This window comes from Pelobates fuscus, chromosome 2 (genome assembly GCF_036172605.1).
Source record: "Pelobates fuscus isolate aPelFus1 chromosome 2, aPelFus1.pri, whole genome shotgun sequence".
In the NCBI taxonomy this organism is placed as follows: domain Eukaryota; kingdom Metazoa; phylum Chordata; class Amphibia; order Anura; family Pelobatidae; genus Pelobates; species Pelobates fuscus.
The window spans coordinates 302,782,325-302,791,521 of NC_086318.1; positions in this window are offsets into that span (position 1 = coordinate 302,782,325).

Genomic DNA, 9,197 nt, shown 5'->3' on the forward strand with positions numbered 1-9,197 from the left:
GGCTGTGAGGTGAAGTTTGTCTAGTGGGGTTTGTCCGTTAGGGGTAGGGTGGGTGGGGGTGTCCTCATCTGGTCTGTGGGGGGAGGGATATTCGTTCTGGTGGGGGTAAGCTGCAGGTGGTGGTTGTGTGTTCTTCTGCAGGGTCCCGCGTTCCCTCCAGGTGGGGGGGGGGAAGGGGCGAAGGGCAGGGTGGGCTGTGGTGTATTGCTTGGGTTGGGCCTAGGGGTGTGTGTTTAAGTTAGTTTAGAGTTGTAGTTTGTGTCCAATTGGTGGAGATTTGTAGTTTGTATTCTGGGATTGCCTTACCAAGGTAGGGATGTGTCATTCATGAGCCAGGGGTCCCATATTTTGTGGAACTGCTTGGAATTTTCATGGATTTGGGCTGTGAGTCTATCCATGTCTATATGGTCTTGGATTTTCCGGAGTATTGTCTGCTGTTTAGGTATTGTGGTGGTGGTCCACACTTCTCCTATTGCTCTGCATGTGGCCAGGGCCACTCTTGCTATTAATTTGTTCTCAGCTCTTGTGAATGTGTCCATTGGTTTGGACAGGAGCATGGTCCATGGGTCTAGGGGGCAGGGATTGGTCAGAACTCTAGTGAGGATTGCTCCTATGGAGTGCCAGAGGGGTCAGAGCTTTGGGCACGACCACCAACAGTGGAGGAAAGTGCCCGCTTCCCCGCATTGCTTCCAGCACCGGTTTGTGGGCAGTTTATGCATGCATGCAAGTCTCTGGGGGGTGAGGTACCAGCGGAAAAGCATTTTATAGGCTTGTTCTTTATATGTCACGCATATCATTAGGGATGCTGTGGCTTCCCAGATATCTGCCCAGTCGCCTGTGTCTGTCGGTGCACCTAAGTCGGTCTCCCATGCTTTGATATATGGGAGGGAAATGTGAGTTGTGTGGGTCGCTATTGTGAGGAATATGTTGGATATTTGGCTTTTCCTGGTTGGGGCTGTGGTGCAGTCTCGTTCGAACTTGGTGGGCTGTGATTTGCCTGCTTGTTGGATGCATGGCATTGCTGCTAGGCTGCGGAGTTGTATATAGCGGAAGTAGTCAAATGTCGTGAGTGTGGTGGCTTCGGGTATGTCCTCATAGGTGATGGTCTGGCTGTTTGTGAATAGGTGGCTTAGTCTGACTATTCCTCTCCTCTCGAATTGGGCAAAGTGTTGGGCTGTGATTCCCAGGGGGAAGAGTTTGTTTCGGAGAATCAGGGTCATTGGGTAGAGTTCAGAGGAAAGGTCATATTTTAGGTGTAATTTGTCCCAGAGATCGAGGGAGTGCGATATGGTGGGTGCAGTTGGAGGGGGCAGGGGTCGATGTTGTCTGGGGGTCCACATGTATTGAGAAGGGTGGTCCTGCCCGAAGATCGAGTGTTCAATGTCCACCCAGCGTTTTTCCATGGGCGGGAGGTGCCACATTTGGATTTGGGATAAGTGGGCTGCGTAGAGGTAGTGCAAGAAGTTGGGTAGTCCGAGGCCGCCTGATCGCTTGGGGACGTATAGTGTGTCTTGTCGGACTCTGGGCCTGCGGTGATTCCATATGAAGTTATTGACCGCGTTTTGTAAGGTTTTTATGTCTGACGTTCGGACTGCTATGGGTAGTGTTTGGAATATGTATAGTAGTCGTGGCAGGAGGTTCATTTTGATTGAGGCCACCCGGCCTAGCCACGAGATCCCTAGTGGGGCCCATGTCTGGAGGTCTGCGTGTGCCCGTTCTAGTATGGGGGTGTAGTTTGTTTGGTATATAGTGGAGATGTCGGCGGTGAGTTTTATGCCTAAGTAGTCGATGGCTGTTGTGCGAATGCACAAGGGGAATTGATCTTTTATGCTTGCGAGTTCGCGGGGGATATGTATCGGCATTAGATCCGATTTTGGGATGTTTAATTTATATCCTGATATGCGGGAATATGAGTGGATCAGTGCCATTAGGTGGGTGATGGATGTGTTGGGGTTTGTCAGAGTTAGGAGGATATCGTCCGCATAGGCGGATACTTTATAGGTCTGGTCCCTGATAGTAATGCCCATTATGTCCGGGTTGGCTCGTATCGCTTCTAGTAGGGGTTCTAGTGACAGGGCGAATAGTATTGGTGAAAGTGGGCATCCCTGTCTCGTTCCATTGGAGATAGTGAATGTGGGAGGGATGATGCTGGGTAGAAGGAGGAATCCCTGCGAGTGTGCGTAGGCCGCTTCTAGGAATGAGATGAGCTGTGTGGGAAAGCCAAAGTGGGTCAGGGTCTGGTAAAGGAAGGGCCAGAGCAGGCGGTCAAATGCCTTTTCGGCGTCCAGGGAGAGTACTGTCGTAGGGATGTGTCTGTGGGTAGCGTACCATATGAGGTCTATGGCCCTTCTAGTGTTGTCTGCTGCTTGTCATGGTGGATGAAGCCCACTTGGTCGGGGTGGATTAGGGTCTTGAGGAGGGGATTTATGCGGTTGGTCATGACTTTTGTGAGGATTTTGAGGTCTACGTTTAAAAGGGATATGGGTCTGAAGGGACCTGGTTCATATAGTGCCTTGCCTGGTTTTGGGAGGAGGCATATATTTGCTGCTACCATGTCTGTCGGCAGCTTCTCACCACGTAACATGGCATTGAATACCGGGCAGAGGTGTTTAAGTAGGAGGTGGCTGAAGGTTTTGTAGTAAATTGCCCTGAATCCATCGGGTCCTGGGCTTTTGTTGGGCTGAAATGAGCGGAGAGCTATGGTCATCTCCTCCACTGTCACCTCCTCTATTAGTGTCTGGCTTGTCTCTTCGGTTAGTGTTGGAAGTTTGAGTGTGTTTAGGAATGTCTGTGTGAGGGCTGGGGTGTCCTGCATGGGGTCTCGTTGTGGTGTCGCGTGATTGTAGAGCTGTTGGTAGTAGGTTTGGAATATGTTGCCTATCTGGTCAGGTCGGATACACTTATTTCCGTCTGGGTCGCGTATGCTTGTTATTTTATTGGCTTCAATGCGGCGTTTTAGGCGCCTTGCTAACATGGTGTCGGCTTTATTGCTCTTTTCATAATATTTTTGTTTGAGCCATTAGAGGGCTTTTGCGGTGTCCTCCATGGTTAGGCGTTTCAGTAGGGCTCGTGCTTCGGTCAGTTGGTCTAAGGTGTCGGGATCCCTGGCCCCCTTGTGGATGGCTTCTAAGCGGTGTATTTCTGCTATAGCGTCCGTGATCTGCTGCGTTCTGTGTCTTTTCCTGGCGGTGGCCAGGCTTATGAGTTTGCCCCGTATGACCGCTTTGTGCGCTGTCCACAGGGTTACAGGGGATGTTTCCCCTGGGTTCGAGTTTAGTTCAAAGTAGTCTGATAGGTCTTTGGAGATGGTGTCCGTGAGGAGGATGTCATGTAATAGTAAGGGATTTCATTTCCACGTCCATGGTCGTGTGATGTTTGTGATGCACAGTGTTAAGTTGATGTCGGCATGGTCCGACCATGAGATCGTACCTATGCTCGTGGATTTTGTCTGGGATAGGACATTAGGGGTGATCAGGAAGTGGTCGATTCGCGAATAGGAGTTGTAGGGGTTGGAGTAAAAGGTGAAGTCTTTGGTGGAGGGGTGTTGGGCACGCCATATGTCTATTACGTTTCGAGAGGAGAGGAACTGCTAGAACAGTGTGTCATTTCTGGCGGGTCGGGTTGGGTCTTGCGCGTGGTGTGATCTATCTAGGTGTGGGGAGTGTACCGCGTTGTAGTCCCCGCCTATGATGAGGCGAGTGTTGGATAGTGTGGCTATGTGTGCAGAGAATTTATTCCAGAAGTTTGGGTCTGGTTGGGCTGGCGCGTATATGGAGCAGAAGGAGTAGTGGTTGGTACCTATTCTCCCCGTGATTGTGAGGAATCGGCCTGATGGGTCAGGGTTTGCGGATATCTCTGTTAGAGGGCATGTGGATCGCAGGATGATGGCTACTTCTTTAGTTTTTGGTAGTGGGGAGTTGGCTAGGAAGCTAGTCTTGTATAGCCGGTTTGTGAGGGGGAAGTTTTTATGTGTGGTGAAGTGGGTCTCCTGAACCAGGAGGATTTCTGTTTGTTGTCTCTGGGCCCATCTAAGCAGCGCGTGTCGTTTTTTGGGTGAGTTAAGGCCCTTTGCATTGATGGAGGTGCATTTGAGGTGGAGTGGCATGTTGATTGCTAGTCTGCGTGGGACTTCTTTGGGTGTGGTGGGTTGGGCAGGTGTTGGTAGGGAGGGGGAGGAGGTGTGGAGGGGCGCGGGGCCCTGCTACCCGGACCAGCTGGGTCTGTGTGTGTGTGTTGCTGCTGGACTTACAGTTTAGGCCAGCAGGCGGTGGGGGGTATCGTCCAACGTCTCCGTAGGAAGCGCAGTTGGGGTTGTCCTCGGCGGTAGAGTGGTGGGGTTAATAGGTGTGTCGTCCAGAGTGGGAGTCTGTCTTTTGTCCATCTGGGTTTTCCCTTTCCTCCCCCTTTATGGGAACAAAAAGTTTTAAACATTAAGAATAACATGCATTTGAGTGGTAGGTTTAGAACACAATGTAGACATAAACATAACTTTTGTACAACAGGTTTAACATTCCATAGCCCGTCGCCTGCCCCCCCGCCTGGATCCCACCCCCCCCCCCCAGGTTTCCTTGTGCGTCTGCTGTTGTCGCCTGACTAGGTGTTGGTGCTATGGGCCCCGGGAGGGGGGGCATCCTGTCCATGGTTCTTGGGCTGTTAGTGAGGGGTGTGAGCTGCGTGAAGTCTGCCTCGTCTCCCCCCTGTAGCAACTGTTGAGTTCGGTCCTTGGTGGGTTACGCTATGGTATGTTAGTTGGTGAGATGTGCGTGGGCCTTTTATTCCCTGAGGGGTTGTCTGGTTGATGGTGTATTATGGGCCTAGGGGTCGGTCAGGCAGGGAGGTCGGTGAGCTGATATCTGCGCTCGGGGGGTTCTCGGGTCGTGGCCCTTGTGATGCCCCCAGGATCGAGTTGGGTTATTCTATGTCCCTGCGTCTTTGTCTCTGGGTCACTTCTGGGTGGGGAGGTCCCTTCACAAGGAGCAGCCCTTCCCAGTGCTAGAGTGTGGTCGGGGTTTGTCGTCGCTCAGGTTTCAGCTAGGGTGGGTGATTTTCTGGTGTGTGGTTGCTTGGTGGTGCCGGTGCCCCCCCCCCCCCTCCTGAAGCTCTATCCAGGGAGGCAGTCTTCCCCTTCGGGGCCGCGGGGTGTACAGGTAGTCGTTGAGCCTGAGACGACCTGGGGCGGTGCCTTTCCCTCCGTGGTCGGGAGGTTGATGAGGCTCTGTCTCAGGTGTATGGTTGCCTGGTGTGTTGGTGGCCTTCCCCTCCCCTTCTGCCTCCCGCATATAGTTATGAGCTTTCCCCGTAAGCAGTAGTTTGGTGGTTTAAAGTCCCGGCTTTATGGTGCTGTTGTGAAAGTGTATGGGGTCTTGATTGTTGTGCAACCCCGAGTTCCAGTCCCCATATTCGTTGCCCCACGGTTGCTGGAGGCCTTATTGGTGGGTGGTAGCATGTGGTTGGTCACTCTGTTTGGTAGGGGTGTGGGTGGTGGGGTGTTGGTGAGGAGGCTTCAGGTGTCGGCGGTGTGTGAGGTGGTTGTGAATGGTGCGGGTCGCTAGTGGGGGGTATGTGTGTTGTGGTAGTTTGTGTGCTTATCTTGTGCTGGTGTCTTCGGGGTCCTTGCTCGGGATGTTGCGATGTCTTGCGGCTTTGGTGCTTTCGTATGGAGCTTGTTCAGGTGCGTGAGGGGCAGTTGCAAGCTGAGGGGTCCCAGGGTGGTCGGCTGGGCGGCTGGGCGGCTGGGCGGCTGGGTAGAGGTCATGCGGCGGTGCTCGGATTTATTGTTGGAGCTGCTCTCGTCAAGAGGGTCTGCGTCTCCTCTGTGGTGATTGCCGGTGCCCTCTCGCGGTGGGTTGTTGTTCTCTCTGATCTCGCTGTCGGTCTGAATCTGGTTCGATGCGTAGGTTCTGTCATATTTGCGGACCATTAGTTTGAAGGGGTGTCCCCATGCGTATCTGATATTGTGTCTCGTTAAGGCTTGAATCCGGGGTCTGAGGGCCTTCCGTTTGAGTAGCGTACTGGGGGCCAGGACTTGGAATAGTTGTACCTGGTGGCCGTCTATGTGGACAGGGGTGTCCCGTGCAGCTCTCATCAATGCCTCTTTCACGTGAAAATAGTGGAGGCGCACTATTAGTCTCTGGGCTGGGTGTTTGTGGGAGGCTGGGCTCTGAGGGCCCGGTGCGCCCTGTCGATAATGAGTTCTGCCGGGGGGGCCTCGGGTAGCATGCTGCTAAATGTTTCTCTGAGGGTGGTGTTTAGCATGTCAGGTGTGGTTGTTTCAGGGAGCCCCCTGATCCTGACGTTTCTGCGTGACCTGTTCAGGTCTTCATGTGCGCTCTCAAGGGCTTGTACCTGTTCATGGAGATCCTGTATGGCTCTGTCATGCCTGCTGGTCGTCCTGGAGACATCCTCCATTTTGTCTTCCACAGCCAGGGCGCGCCTTGTTAAATCTTCTAGGCCTTCCTTGATGGGGGCTAGGTGCTCGGCCAGTTCATCAGCCATGTTAGATTTGATGTCCCTCAGGAGCCCCTTCAGGTCCCCCCCCCCGGTGATAGGGGCAAGTTTTCTTAAGATCGGCACTACCATCGTGTCCGGTCTAGTTTTTCATCCCATGGTGAGGTTGGCGTGTGGTTTGGGGAGGTAGGGAGGTAGGTCCCAGTCGGTTTCGGGTGGTGCGTGCTATATGTTGCTCGTTAAGGGCGCTGTGGTATGGAGCTCTTTCAGTGTGCGGCCATCCGTACTGGAAGTCAGGCGCCGCCCCCCGTGGCACCTGACATTTAATGTTGATAAGTACAAAATAATGCATCTTGGATGTAAAAACCCAAGGGCAGAGTACAGGATAGAGGCCTAACCTCAACATCTGAGGAAAGGGATTTAGGGGTGATTATTTCTGATGACTAAAAGGTAGGAAGACAATGTAATCGAGCAGCAGGAAATGCTAGCAGAATGCTTGTATAGGGAGAGGTATTGGCAGTAGAAAGAGGGAAGTGCTCATGCCATTGTACAGAACACTGGTGAGACCTCACTTGAAGTATTGTATGCAGTACTGGAGACCGTATCTTCAGAAGGATATTGATACCTTAGAGAGAGTTCAAAAAAGGGCTACTAAACTGGTTCATGGATTGCAGGATAAAACTTACCAGGAAAGGTTAAAGGATATCAACATGTATAGCTTCGAGGAAACACGAGACAGGGGGGATATGATAGAAACATAAAGGGAATGACAGTAAAGGAGGAGACTATATTTAATTTAAGACTGTCCTCGTGTTGTGGTTTCTCTTCTTTTAGAGAGGCAAAGGTTTAAAAATCAGGAAGTATTACTTTACTGAGAGGGTAGTGGATGCATGGAATAGCCTTCCAGCTGAAGTGGGAGGCTATTCCATGTGTGGGATAGGTAAAAGGCTATCCTAACTGTAAGATAAGGCCAGGGACTAATGACTTTTTTGAAAATTTGGTAGACTAGATGGGCCAAATGGTTCTAATCTGCCGTCACATTGGTTTTTGTTTCCAATACAACATTAGATATGCAGATCTTTGGATCACTAATTTCCATTTTTATAATGATTTGTTGTAAATCAAATTGAGACATTTCTATACAGTAGTACACAGGGTGACTGGCAAGGAGCTACTGCCACCAGTCTACATATGGTGTGTAACCTCCTACCATACTTCTGATTAATCGCATGTGTGTTAGGATGTCTTTAGCCTAACTACAGCAGCTGGCAAAAAAGGGGCATTGTTTGCAAAGCACTGTCGTTTTGGTGGTTGAGTTGGCAGTTCATGAGGTCTATACTCTGCAAACCTGGACTGGCCCATTAGAACACTTCCTAGGAACAGACAGTCAGTGCCTGGATAAGTTGTCCCCAAATACTGCCCACAGCTATCTGAAAACAGTCTGCATCCCCAAGACTGACATACTGTTAGTGTTCAAATAAATTATGTGAATTGGGCAGCTGCAATATTAACTATCACATGATTAAGATGCCACCTACTCAGCAATATGTTTTGTATTAACCCACACAAAACCCTCCCACAGAAACAACCCATTTGTTCCGAGTACCCCACCCAAACCCTCCCCCACCAGGCCAGATATTCCATGAAAGTACTTAATCAGTAACATTTTAGTAAATCAGGAGTTTCCTTAAAGGACCACTCTAGTGCCAGGAAAGCACTCGTTTTCCTGGCACTAGAGTGCCCTGAGGGTGCCCCCACCCTCAGGGACCCCCTCCCGCCCAGCTCTGGAAAGGGAAAAGTGTTTAAAACTTACCTTTTTCCAGCGCTGGGCGGGGAGCTCTCCTCCTCCTCCTCTCCATTCCTCCCCGTCGGCTGAATGCGCACGCGCGGCAAGAGCTGCGCGCATTCAGCCGGTCACATAGGAAAGCATTCATGATGCTTTCCTATGGCCGCTTGCGTGCTCACTGATTTTCACAGTGAGAATCACGCAAGCGCCTCTAGCGGCTGTCAGTGAGACAGCCACTAGAGGAAATAGGGGAAGGCTTAACTAATTGATAAACATAGTTTCTCTGAAACTGCTATGTTTATAAAAAAAATTAGTTAACCCTAGCTGGACCTGGCACCCAGACCACTTCATTAAGCTGAAGTGGTCTGGGTGCCTAGAGTGGTCCTTTAAGGGTCTGGCACACCGCAAGGACGGTCAAGGAATGTTTGATGACATTTGTAACTTTGGTTAGTTTTACTGGGTTGCCCACAACCTTCATCGTTGGCTGATTAACATCCAGGCATGAACAGATCTGTCAGAAGCTGCAAACACACATGTCCTGCAGACAAGGGTGGAAAGATGCACATGAGCATCCATTAAGCAGTATTATAGAAAGTAGTGAAAGGGTCTATATAGTGAACTTCATAAATGCCATGCCATATTCATGTAAACCAAGATAAAGGAAGCCACATGCTAGATCGTGAGCAAAAGAAGCCAGTTGTAGCTCAACTACAAATTACTAGACAGGAGTAATGGCTGTTTTGCAAAGGTTTTTGTAATATGCACATCATTAGAAGAATGTCAGCATAAGGACTTTATGAAAGATTTAGCCATATCCTGGTCTGTCAAGCTCTCATGCCAGACGTTGCAAATCCTAGACAATTTGAAGAACACACAGTAATTCTCAAAAGGCCGTTTACATTTTGCAGGTAAATGCATTATCTATCTATAGAACATTAGTGTGGTCCCTATACAGTATGTGACC